This window comes from Megalobrama amblycephala, linkage group LG15 (assembly GCF_018812025.1).
Source record: "Megalobrama amblycephala isolate DHTTF-2021 linkage group LG15, ASM1881202v1, whole genome shotgun sequence".
Classification (NCBI taxonomy): Eukaryota; Metazoa; Chordata; class Actinopteri; order Cypriniformes; family Xenocyprididae; genus Megalobrama; species Megalobrama amblycephala.
Genome location: NC_063058.1, coordinates 30992837 through 31006183, shown reverse-complemented (window position 1 = coordinate 31006183; position 13347 = coordinate 30992837). Strand labels below are relative to the sequence as shown.

Here is a 13347-nt window from a genome sequence, read left to right as displayed (position 1 = left end):
TCTTTATGGTAGGCCGAACGTCCAAAAGGATCATCCGGTTTCAGACCTAAAATAGTGGCCAGTTTCCCAAAGAAGGATAAAGCGATGTTAGGTTTCGCAAGCAGATACACTTTGTTTTTTAAAGCGTCGTGAGTCAGTACACTCGATGGTCCGAGAGCATTATTTATTGTACGGGTCACCTCACGAAGGTTATTGTAGTACCCGCCATCTATTTGTATATTCCTCTATACAGTAAACTCTGATAACTCTTTAAACACCTTTTCACCGGATTTGTTTGTGTGTGGTAAGGGGGCAGCGTGTAGGATAAAAAGTCCATCATCGTCGTTAAAGGTGTACCAACTTCTAGGATATTCAATTTCAACGAGAGCGACTTCCCATTTACCTTTCAAGTTGATAGGGCTCGCTAACCTTGTTTTGTAACTAGATATACGGTTTTCAGGATAAACTGACAAAGAAGCGGTGCACGGTAGCGTAACGTAGAAACCATTGTCGTCCATGGTAACCCCTTTTACTAAAATGATCTTATCGTGTATGGTTGATGTGTTTTAAGGCGTTTGCAAGTCGACCAGAGATTTTTTGTCTATATAGCTATTAAATTTTGAAGGCCATCCTAACCATTTCACTAATACAAGCGTGGATCTCCCCTGTTTTTTCTCCCCTAAAATCTTTTCCACCTTGAACGCTTTGTTTTCACTCACGATTATTTTTCGTAACTCTTTTTCATAAAAAAAACTCTGTCGATGACCTCCCCGTCATAATCAGACAGTCTGTATACGGGCGGTTGATGCGGGATACATGAGGCAATAGTGAAAAATTCTTCTGTGTAGTTCTGTTCATATCCTTTGGCAAATGGACCTTGCACTTTAGAAATTCGAACAACGTCTCCGACTTTGTATTTAAATACAACTTTTTCATTCTTCTTTATATCTCCGTACAGATTTTGAAACACCAGAGCCTCATTTTCTTTGTTGACGTCCACCGGTCTCATCCTAATACTTCGGTGATAACTGGTGTTGTATCCCTGCATAATATCTTGTAAAACATCTATATATCGCCGAGAATTTGTAGCTGTTAAAAATCTCCACATTCAACTTTTTAGCGTTCTATTAAAATGTTCCACAACGCTGGCTTTCAAATCCGTAGCAGTTGCGAAATGATTAATATCATGCTTTTTCATTACATCTTGAAAATGTTTGTTGAAAAATTCCTTCCCCTGATCCGTCTGCAATTTCTGCGTTATGCGACCCTCTTCGAGTATAGACTTAAACGCTTTAGTAACCTCGAGTCCACTTTTATTTTTTAGCACACAAGACCAGGCATACTTGCTAAAAACATCGATACATGTTAACATATATTTATTATCATAATTTTCCTTGGAATATGCCGACATGTCAACGAGGTCCGCTTGGAACTGGGTATCCACTCCGTACACTACAACTCTATTACGTATGTATTTTATAGGAGCGGTTCTGTGTAATGTGTAAGCATCCTCCCCAGCCAACCAATCTGAAACCTGCTTATCGCTTAGACGCACTCCGCATTCCTTTAAGACGGCATCTTTTAATCGTTTTTTACCTCCTAAAGAACCGGGATTGGACGGCGTGTAATAAATTTTTTTCATAAGCTCCGACATGTTGTTGTTTCAGCCTATCCAAAGAATAAGACATACAACTGGAGTGAATCAATCATTTATTAAAATTCAATTTAATGACGTTACAGATGATAAAAGAAAATATTTAAAACAAGATACATGATGACCGTATGATCTTAATATGTATAAATTGAAATGGGGGTTACATAATGATCGTATGATCTAAATAATTAGGAATACAAGAATAAATTGAAATGCGATTACATAAGGACTGCATGCTCTAAATAATCAGGAATACAAGAATAAATTGAAATGCGATTACATAAGGACTGCATGCTCTAAATAAGAATAAAAGAATACATTGGAATGGAGATACATACTAAGTAAAGCATTATAATGACATTACATGTAGTCTAGCCAGAAAAGAAAATCTCGGCATGCCTTCAAATCACGGTCTAGGGCATAGTTGACTGTTGTTTCAACAATATCACGCATGGTGAAAGCATCAACACCACGTTTTCTAGTCAATTCCACACAAACATCTGTTACATATGTATAGATACAGAGGATGTCACTGTGGCGAAACTCTTCGCTACATTGAATCATCACATCCAGAACATTTTGTATCATCTCACAATGTGGTTGGGTTCCTTTAACACATATGTTTGTCAAATCTTCCCATGAATCTGCCAGTCCTCTTATATGACACATGTATTTCTTGAGATTTGATTCACGGGGGGTATCCTCATCATCATCATCAACATCATCTTCATCTTCATCCGAATCGGGTGCATCTTGGATCATCTTCCCCAGTAATGCAATCATTTGTCTTTTGTAATGACTTTTAAACAGAAATTCTATGATGCTCCTTTGGCTACATACAGCACCCATGGTGGCAGTGGCGGTGGTGGAGTCTGGCTCACTCTCCATCCACAAGTGAGAAGCCTTGCCAGAGATCGACGGTATCGTGCACCACTTTCTCACAGGATTTGTCCAGAAGTTTGTCTCTGATTTCTTGTAGCTTTGCAGCTATGAATGGTTCATCTTTTAATTCGTGCAGAATAGCTCCGGCTGCTCCTTGAATTCGCTGAGGATGAGACTTTAAACCAGACCGGTGTAGGGCATAGGCTATGATGGTTCGGAGATCAGGTTTAAACAGTTTGCAGGTCAGCTCGTCAAAGTGAGTGTCGAAAAAGTAGGTGGGTGGTTCAAACAGGCATGAATGTTGCAGTTGGCTGGGATGATTTAAAAGTACCAGTACTTCGGTACCAAGTCGGTACTGAAATTTTGAAAATGTGACAATACCAGCATTTCTGTAGTACCGGTAGTACCGAGAATCTGGGTATATTCGGTACCCACTGATAGGGCTGTGCCAGTATTTACTTGAATATGACACGAGTGAAGCACAAAGCTTTGTTTACAGAAGAAATAATAGGTTAGCAATTAAATGTGACATCGCAGCCATGGAAACATTTTGGTTAATGCCGAATAAGAGCGGTACGTGAGTCCATACATTTAAGCTTCGTATTCTGTTTTCCGAATCGCGATCTGGTCACCTGATTAGCAGAGAATTTAACAATATTCCATTAGTTATTCCACTGAACATGGAATCTGTTTCTTTTCCCAAATCTTCACTCACGCAGGGGATTATAACGTTTCTTTCGTTCGCATTCGGCTATTCGCATTATTTACTGTGGTAAAGTAGAAAAAACACCGTAGGACAGAAACCTTTTTGCTTGCACGTCAGTTTCTATTTAACAGAGTTTGTGCTTGTTATTAGACTTTATAAGTTTATTTGTATAGCGCGTTTCACACACCAGTGATTTTTACTTTCGTTTTCTCTGGCAGCGCTAAATCAAACATAGCCTGAATGTCTTGCCCCTGCGGAGGATAAAACACGCTCTTCAGACCTTTTACAACAAGTGTCAGTTGTTTGTAACATCAGGAGATAACGAAGATATTATTAAAGAGAAATGGTCTCTTTCCTGCTCGTGTCCCACATCCCTCTCAAAGCGCAAAGCGGCTATATCAAAGTAATAACGGCCTTTGGCTATATATGACGCGTCTTTGTGTGGAAATAAAAAACGAATGCTTTTTGAAATAATATTTAACTTTCTTATTATTTAGGTTACCATTATTTACCGATATTTATTTCATAGTTTTACAGGCTGTAGTGTGTTGTTTCTCTGACGGAATAGCTAAAATAAACACGCACGTCTGTTACCCCTGTTGAAAAAACGAGCATTTGCTGGTAAAGTAGGTTTTGAAGCTGGTATGCTGGTTTGAGCTGGTTTATGCTGGTCCAGGACCAGCTTAGGACTAGTATGGACCAGCAGGACCAGTTTAGGACCAGCATTTGACCAGCATACAGCTTCAAAACCTACCTTACCAGCATCTGCTGTTTTTTTCAACAGTACACAATGGATGTTTGAGCATTTAATTATTTATTTTTTATTTTTTTATATTTCAAAATTTATTTCATTGAGGTAGCCTATAGGCCTATATACACACACAAACACACACACTCCAAATCATATTTAAAGTTTTCAAAATAGGCTATATAAAATAGTACAATAGTTCCAATAGATTTTACTGTGGTACCGAAATTGGTACCGAGAACCGTAAAATTTTCATGGTATCGGTACCGACTACTGGAATTTTGGTACCGTGACAACACTACAGCAGATGTTCCGGGTTCGTCTGGCTGAATATTATCAGCAGCGTTGTCATCAGGTGGGTCAGGACCGTGGTCGAAAGAAGGACTGTAGCTGCAGCCTGGAGCATTGTCTTGAGACATGGCTTATAAAGCTGTTGTGCGGGGTGGGACTGGCTTGCAGCACTTCTTATGGCTGTAGTGAATGGGCGGGGACGGCAAAGAGTATGTGCTGCGCGCGCATCTCTCAGGGTGGAACAGCTGCACTTTAACTTTATTGTAGCCGTCACGCATGTCACACCATTTGAACATTTTGTTTATGATTGAAAAAAGACAACTCAGCAGATCACGATCGCACCACTTGAACAAAAATTGCATTTCGTACATGTCGAGATGATCATTTTGTACGATTACTCCTGAGACATCGCTGAGCTTCGTCTTGTCTTTACAGCAGAATATGTAAATGCACTCATCCGATTTCTTATTAGAGTGATCACCTACCACGCGGTAGATTCGGTGTTACTCCGTCCCACTCCGCGATGTACAAAGGCCTTTCTCCATAGTCATCCAGATCTTTCCACACACATGTGTAGAATAAAGTCCAGTCCTTCTCAGGAAATACCAGACAGGGGTCTCTTTCCGGTATAAATTCACCGGCGCTGTCAGAGGTGTAGAGTGTGACAACTTGAGACGGTTTATGGAATATGTAACCGAATATACACTTACTATGCAACCTAAATTCGTCTCTCACATACTCCTTATTCTCGTGGAGAAAATTTGTCAAATAGACATGCCAGCGCTCTTTTTTTTCGGAGCCAGAGTCAGACTTTTCATCATCTCTTCATCCCATTCCATCTCGGGGGTTTTAGGTGAGTATGAACTAGCCATGTTTTACAACTCTTTTCTGTTTCCACAGAACATCACGCTCACTATTTATACAAACATGAAATGGAATGCGGATGCTGACACATCTGCTACACCCATTACCCACCCAAGACTTCAAATACAGCTGTCAAGTTTATAAACGACCCATCTACAATTTATACACCCAGAAGACAACCAAACTTCAGAGGACAACATCGTTATTCAAATATACCCTGTCAGTTATATTGCCTGAGGATATCTCCAGTGTCAAAGGTCAAGGGTGATAGAACGGTCAACGTGAAGGGAGGGGTAACATCATGGGTGGTCCCCCATGGGACATAGGTCAAAAGGTCATCATCAATCATTTTGAAACAGTAGCCTCCCTATACTCTCTCTAATAAACTCAAAACATCTCACTTTAAATGAGTTGACAGTCTCTTACAAATGCTTAACCATGTCTAAGCAGCTCACTGGAGATACTTTGGGTTTGGTCATGCTTCCACCTGATCGAGTGACATGGAGCTTTTCTCTGATTCCTCGACAGGTACAGTGACCTCTACTGTTACTTCAGAGTCAGTAGATGTGGTCTGAGAGGAAACTTTGATCTGGTCCTGGTGATCTGTAGGGTTGAACTCATCAAAATGTGTCTGCGATCTGATTCGACCACGAACAATCTTGGTTTCCTGCAGATGATTTTTCTTTGCTTCTTACTTTGTTGTAACCTTGAGGAGTTTCTGAACACTTCACCTTTCAGAAGGGCACAGACAGGCTTGATGGTTCAGTCATAAGACAGCTTCTGTCGATAACACGTGTGCAGGTCGTTTTCTGAGAGTGACATGGCTTTTCTCTGAAGGGACAAGCAGCTTTTTGTCAATTTGGGAGTGTTGTCCATGTTTGTCTTGACAGAAGTCATTCTGCTGGTGATTCAAGAATTCCAAAACGAGGAATGTTTTTCAAATTGAGTAGATTGAGGAAGACGTCTACTCCATCTCACTTTGATTTTTCATCAGCTCATTTGCACTTCACACCACTTGTTCCTCTTTTGAGCATATTTTGTCTTGGTTTTTGTCAGGGTGCATATGCTATAGGACAGGGATGGGCAAACTCGTCCTGGAGGGACATTTCCCTGCAGAGTTCAGCTCCAACCCTAATCAAACACACCTGAACCAGCTAATCAATGCCTTCGGGATTACTAGAAAGCTACAGAAAGATGAGTCTATCAGGGTTGGAGCTAAACTCTGCAGGACAGTGGACCGAGTTTGCCCATCCCTGCTACAGGATAATTTTGCTGAAGGCATGACACTCCACACTGCGTCACATGTCGGTGTAATATGTTTTGCCTTGTGTTTTGGAGAAGAATGCCTTGGTTTTAAATTACATTGAGAAGTTTGATTTATTTCAGTGATCCATTAATGTTGAAACTGAAGCCGTGATGGAGCTGCTGGGTTTAAGGTAGTTCAGCGCTCCTCTTGTGTGTCTGCAGGTCTGTGTGAGAGCGCGTCCTGCGGCGAAGTGTTTCTGTTGGCCTCGGCAGCGCTGGCGAACATCACCTTCTTCGACAACATGGTCTGTGAAATCCTCCTGCAGCTCAACGCCGTTCACATCCTGCTGCAGGCCTGCAGAGACCGGCAGCGCGTCGACACGCCGTACTCCAAAGACCAGGTGCTGATCTCTCCGTTCACAGGCACAGCAGTCGACTGAAGAGACAGTGTTTACTGCAGTTATCCTTCACAGATCTGTTCCTCTTCCCTTCACTTCCTGAATGAACAGGTTCTGTGTTGTGCTAAAACTAGGGCTGTCGATTAAAGGAGTTATTTTGGTTCCATTAATAAAATGTCATCTCACATTGCACATCTCACAGTTTAGTTATGAACACGACATGATGTTTCAATCCCGACAGGTTGTGACGATCCTTGCCAATCTGTCGGTTCTGGAGCAATGCACCGCAGATGTCCTGGAGGAGAAGGGTATGTGCGCTAAACATCTCCCGTCAGTGTTTTTATCTGTCCTACAACATCTGAGAGTTACACATGCTGTGTTCAGGAATTGAGCAGCTGCTGGTGTTGCTGAATGAGAAGCCCTCGTCCTCCAGTTCATCGGAGGGCGCCGCATGCGAGCGTGTTCAACAGAAAGCTGCCGTCACACTGGCTCGTCTCAGCAGAGACCCGCTGGTCACTCAGACCGCCATACAGCTCCGGGGTACGAGAAAAACTCTTTAGTGATGCTCAAAACAACTAGACCTGATACCGTTACACAACTCTAAGCAAGTGTCAAATACTGCGCAAGCTTATCTGAGAAGAAAACAGATCTTAGCTAGAGTGGATGTCTGAAGTTCCCACAGAGGAACCGTGTGTAAATCAAATACTGTACATGAGACAACATACAGTAAATAATGCTCAGCATCTCTTTAGCGTTTAGTATCTTATCAGTTAAGAGATTATTAAAGCTGTGGCCTGATCTTTAGGTTTGTCAGACTGCAGATGGTAATCTTGTATCTTCTCCTCAGCTGTTCCTCGTCTCATTGAGTTGTGTCGCTCACCAGCGGAAAGGAACAACAGTGATTCAGTACTCGTCGCCTGTCTGGTAACTTTTTTCAAATGTACAATTATACTAATATAACATTCTGAACTGAAATGTGTTGCTATGTAAATGTACAAATATTCTTCAGTATTCCTGCATGACTGTGTTATCAGTTAGCAGAAGTCAAATCCCAGAAGGCTGTAGAGTTAAGCAGATGTTTGATAAGTCCAATTAAACACAGCTGTTCTTTAAATCAATCATTGTTAATGTAAACTGTACCTAAAAGTAAGGTTTAAACAAACTGCTTGAATATAATGTGGAAAGATGAATTTTGAACTTTCTGAACATGACCAAACCCATACAATCCTAATAACAGAAAACACATTCTGTTTGAGCAGAACTGGAGGATGTGTTGTTACCCTTACAAAAAATAAGTATACTTCAAGTTCATTTTATTAAGTATAGTTAAAGATGTGATCAGAAATTTTGAACAATGCTGTTGGTCATTGTTTATATTTGAAATGAACACAAACAAACCCACCCCTCTCTTCATTGCTCCGCCTCCAAAACTCACCCTCCAATCCTAACCACCCTGATCCGAGTCAGTCTCAAACCCTTGCCCGATCGCTGCTGGAAGGAAGCACAAGAAATGAACATGCAGTATTCAAGAGTAAATACAAAAAAGTTTTTGTTGCTAGTCGCCAACAGCACAGCAGCTCCAGACAATCAAACCCCAGTGTTACTCACACGAGGATTGGGATCAAAGCAGTTTTCAGACCTTTCCTCTTAGCTCTCTCCAGCACTGGAAAGCTTTTCTAATAAAAACGCAGATCCTAAAGCACTTGCCCAGTCATAAACCTTCATTCCAGTGATATTCTTTTGAGCTTTTGTATTGTCTCATCTCTCATTCTGAATTTTTTTCTTATTTTCAAATCTCCCTCTTACTCGTTCTCTCTCCTTGACCTTCAAACACCCCTGATGCTGATTGGTTGGACGTATGTTGTTGGTGTCGGCCCGACTAACTTCCAAACTGTGTTTATGAAATACTACTGAGTCCCCCTTTAAGTTTATAAGTTTAAATTATGTAGTAATTATACTAATAATATCAATGTACTAGTAGTATACGTATGTGTTTCATTTTAATACTGCAAGGGACTACATTGGCCCACTCTTTAATAGAAGAGTGTAACAGTGGTAAACTTTGTACTGCATCTGTACTACATGTGAACTGATATTGATAGTGTGGAATTACAAATTTAAGAATCTGTTTAAGATCTGCGGATCCTACATCCTGACCATTTGGCAGGACAAGCTCAAGATACAGCAGTGCTTTTGTCTCTATGATAATGTAAAGGTATAGGTGATACTGCCAGACTGATTGGATTAGCACCTATGCATTTGAATGACACAGTTATGCTGATTAGATCATGGCTGGGAAATGTAGGCAATGATCTGATTCCTGTACTGCATTTGTATCCTTTTGTTTAGATTGTCCACACCTCTACTCTATGTATCCCTCCCCCTTGAATGTATATGAACTACCAAGTCACTGCCTTAGTTAGACTTTGGATGACCACAGCGACGCACAGTGTGTTTCTCAATAAAGAGTAACTTCTGCTTCAAGAGATCCCAAAGTCTCCTGGTCTATGCTTCTGAGATTTCCAACAGTTTTGGTGCCGTGACCCGGATAGAGCTTCTCACCTCAATCCAGATTGGAACTTCAAGCACAACAGAGATCTGATCCAAAAGAAGATCCAGGCTGAATTTTCCTGTACACCCAAGGGTTGGTGAGTGATACTCTATCCAAAAGAAGCATTAAGACCAGTACAAAGTTGTTATCCTCTGCACCGTCAGAGAAGAGTTAACAGACAGCTGTAGGGTTTGGTTAACTAAGTTATCCTCTAAAAATGTTCTTTTAGAGATGAAGTTTAGCCTCTGTTCAGGTAGAGAAGATTAGCATTACGTGCTAATAATTTGTGTTATCCTCTGTTTAATCAGGGAAGGTGGTGTGTTAACAGAATAGCCATCCTCTACTTTGCTAGAGAAGAGAGTTCATCCTCTGTTAATTCAGGGAAGGTTACAATTGTTACAGTGTGCTAGCAAGTTGATTCTACTCTGCTCACCAGAGAAGGTTGAATACATTATGATGTGTATTAACTAGGTTAACCTCTGCTCTGTCAGGGAAGTGTTGAAGTGTATTGTTGTGCCAGAAAGACATTACACAATGTTGAGAAAGAACGCTAGACTAATTCCAACAACTGAGAAAGGTGGACTAGCTACCCCTTTATGGACAGATAGTGAGTTCAAATCATTGTTAGGAAAACACATGGACTCAATAGTGACTGAGTCAGTCAGATTGGATTTGACAAAGAAAATAAATTCTTAGAGAAGCCACAGAGAATTTACTCTATCCATTGCACAAGACCAAATTCAACGTATTGCTAAGTTAGAAGAGCAGAACAAACAGTTGCACACTAGTGTCTCGTCTCACTCAGAAGTTGGGCCTTAACAAAGCCTCAACCAAATGTGACTCAAAAGACCAACAGTCAGATGAAAGCTATCCTGACTTACAGAGTTTCTGTATACTAGAGGGCAATAGCAATACTGGATTCATGGATAAAGATGTAAATGCAGTTGAAGTGTGTGGAGTGAGACAAAAGGCTCAGAGTAGGGCAAAAGGGGTTGACACAGTTCCATCTGTAACCCCCATACTGCAGTTACAAGCAGTCAGTACCGCTATAGGTCCTGAAGACATAGAAAGAATTGCTGAGAATTTGCCATCAGTGCATAGAAAATTTTCTGAGTTTAGGACAGAGTTGTCCAGAAAAATGAAGCTCTATGATATGTCCCTAGCTGACGTCACCCAGCTAATGTCACAAATCCTGAAAGAGTCAGAATTCAATGATTTTGAAAGTGCTGTAAATAATTCTGAGTTTCAGCATTCCAGCAAAGGTGAATTGAGAGAAGGAGTTCTGAGAGTGTTACAGAACCTTGTTGGACCAAAGGTAGACTGGTCAAAGATCACTGGTTGTGTACAGACGAAGGATGAAACTGTAAGTGAGTACACTGAAAGATTTTGTCAGTCAGCTGCAACATACAGTGGAATAGCTGACACTCCAGAGAAGGTGTTAGAGGATAATGGACCACTGGTCCGCATGTGGTTTGATGGGCTCTCATCAGAATACAGAAATGCATTGCCTTTCTTAGACCTCACATGGTCCAATGGAACTCTGCAAAACAACTTTAATAGGTTAGCTGTTTGGGAAAGAGACTCTGATGTCAAGACAAGAGTAAAAATTGCAGCAGCATCCTTTAAGGTCAACACAGAGAATCGACAGAAACGTAAATGTCCTAAGAGAGAAGGCACTTGTCATTACTGTGGTAAACCTGGACATTGGATGAAAGAGTGTAGGAAAAACAAAAAGACATTTAAAGAAATGAACAGCTTTACTCAGCTCCTACTCAGTCTACTTGCTACATTGAAACTGCCCCTCCCCTCTTCTCCAAACTCTTGGAGCAGCAGCTTGCTGACATGCTAACCATTTGGGCTGTGAGTGCTTAATTTCCCCAGTCATTTACAAGAAAGCTGAAAGACTCATTCTGAACAAAAGAAAGTTGACTATCACTTCCACCATTTGGGGACACAGGTTAAGTACACTCACAGCCTTAAATGTTATGCTACAGCACACTCCATTCACTTATCCACCCTCAATGGGTTATGATGTCTACTATGACTGATGTTTCAATGGAAGATGGAGATGTAGCACCTTAAATTTGGAAATTAACTACAGGGAGAGAATAGGACACACAGACCAGTGAGGAGCCCAGGGAAGAACCGAAGTGCAAAAGGCCTCGGGGGTTAACCCTGTGGTGAAGACTTCCTCATAGGTTTCCCCCTCTCTCAGTTTATCCCCACCTTACTGGTCTATAGGTGTCAAATTGATTAAGACTAGGTTAAGAAAAAGAAGAACAAAACCACTATACGATCACTAGAAGTTTATGATGATCAGAGTTAGACAGAAAAACTATACGATCATCAGAGGTCTAACGTACTAAAGTCTATGCATGAATACTGCTGGTCTGCTGTCTCTTTGTTTTCTTGTGTGCAGGTATGTGTATATGCCATGACGTCTCACAAGCAGCACCTGGTGTAAAGCATCACCTCAGATATCCATGAACAACCTTCATGATGACGGACTCATCAGAGCAACTTGGAGTTGCACGACGACAAATAATCATCTTGGGACAAACATGGAAATGGACTCTCCCGGGAACAGACTCCACAGCTATTCAGGCGCCATGGACTTTTAGGACTTCCACGCTTATGCTACATGGTTTTTCTGTGTCATCATGTAGTTAATACAACATGTTACCACCCTGCGTTGTATATGTGTGTCAACAGTATACTCAAGTTAAAGAACAACACTTATGTAAATGTTGGACACGACACAGAATAAAATGTATGTGCCTGTAACTGTTACAAGTTGCATGACTGGAAGATGGAACTTATGTTAACAAACATATGTTATAGAAGGGATTTAAGAAGGTTTAAATTTGTATTATGTGAGAGTTATTAGAACTCTCAAAGGGGGAACTGTGGAATTACAAATTTAAGAATCTGTTTAAGATCTGCGGATCCTACATCCTGACCATTTGGCAGGACAAGCTCAAGATACAGCAGTGCTTTTGTCTCTATGATAATGTAAAGGTATAGGTGATACTGCCAGACTGATTGGATTAGCACCTATGCATTTGAATGACACAGTTATGCTGATTAGATCATGGCTGGGAAATGTAGGCAATGATCTGATTCCTGTACTGCATTTGCATCCTTTTGTTTAGATTGTCCACACCTCTACTCTATGTATCCCTCCCCCTTGAATGTATATGAACTACCAAGTCACTGCCTTAGTTAGACTTTGGATGACCACAGCGACGCACAGTGTGTTTCTCAATAAAGAGTAACTTCTGCTTCAAGAGATCCCAAAGTCTCCTGGTCTATGCTTCTGAGATTTCCAACAATAGTTTGCACATTTTTACTATATAAAAGTACACTAAGTACACTAGTTTAGTAGTTTTATACTGCACGTATAGTGGAGTGTTTTCTTTAAGTGAACGACATCATACTTATAGTTTAAAACTGAAACAAAATTATGTTTTAATAATTATTTCTTATTTTAAATTAGATTTTTTTGTATAATTTTATGTCAATATTAGACTCTTTAATTAAATTCAATAAATTGTAAGGATTCTGTATTGTAAAAAATATAAGCCAGTAAAATAGCCACACTTGAGCTGAGAAAGGAATATTGAGCAGACCGCGCAGTGATGACGCTTGAGCCAGAGTGAAACATGAGCACTGACGGACGGGGCAGATTATGTTATCAGCTCAAGTTTTTGGCCTTTTTTCTCTTTTGGCCAACCAACGAAAAAGCCATTTTGAGCGGCTGAAATTTCAGTGCATCCCCAAAATATTTACAATTATTGCTAGTTTTACAGTTTGTAAAGCTATATGAAAAAGTATTTAACCTTCATCCTCTCCTTGCAAATTATAACCTCATTCTCTCGCGGGTCAAAATGACCCCAAGCCCTAAAAGTTTTTTTATTTTATTTTATTTTATTTACCTTTAAACTACTAGATTTTATCAATAAATGATATAATAAATATAATATAAGCACATTCTTCGCATTCTTTCAACTTAAATTCAAAATAACTCTC

General features: G+C 40.4%; 1 protein-coding gene and 1 pseudogene across 1 annotated transcript in view; one reads left to right on the top strand and one right to left on the bottom strand.

The window, feature by feature from the left end:
* Window positions 1-13347, bottom strand: part of LOC125247875 (NACHT, LRR and PYD domains-containing protein 12-like) — a 220444-nt gene that overhangs the window by 180471 nt on the left and 26626 nt on the right. The gene's annotated exons all lie outside the window — the stretch shown is intronic.
* Window positions 1-13347, top strand: part of LOC125247928 — a 35831-nt pseudogene that overhangs the window by 21644 nt on the left and 840 nt on the right.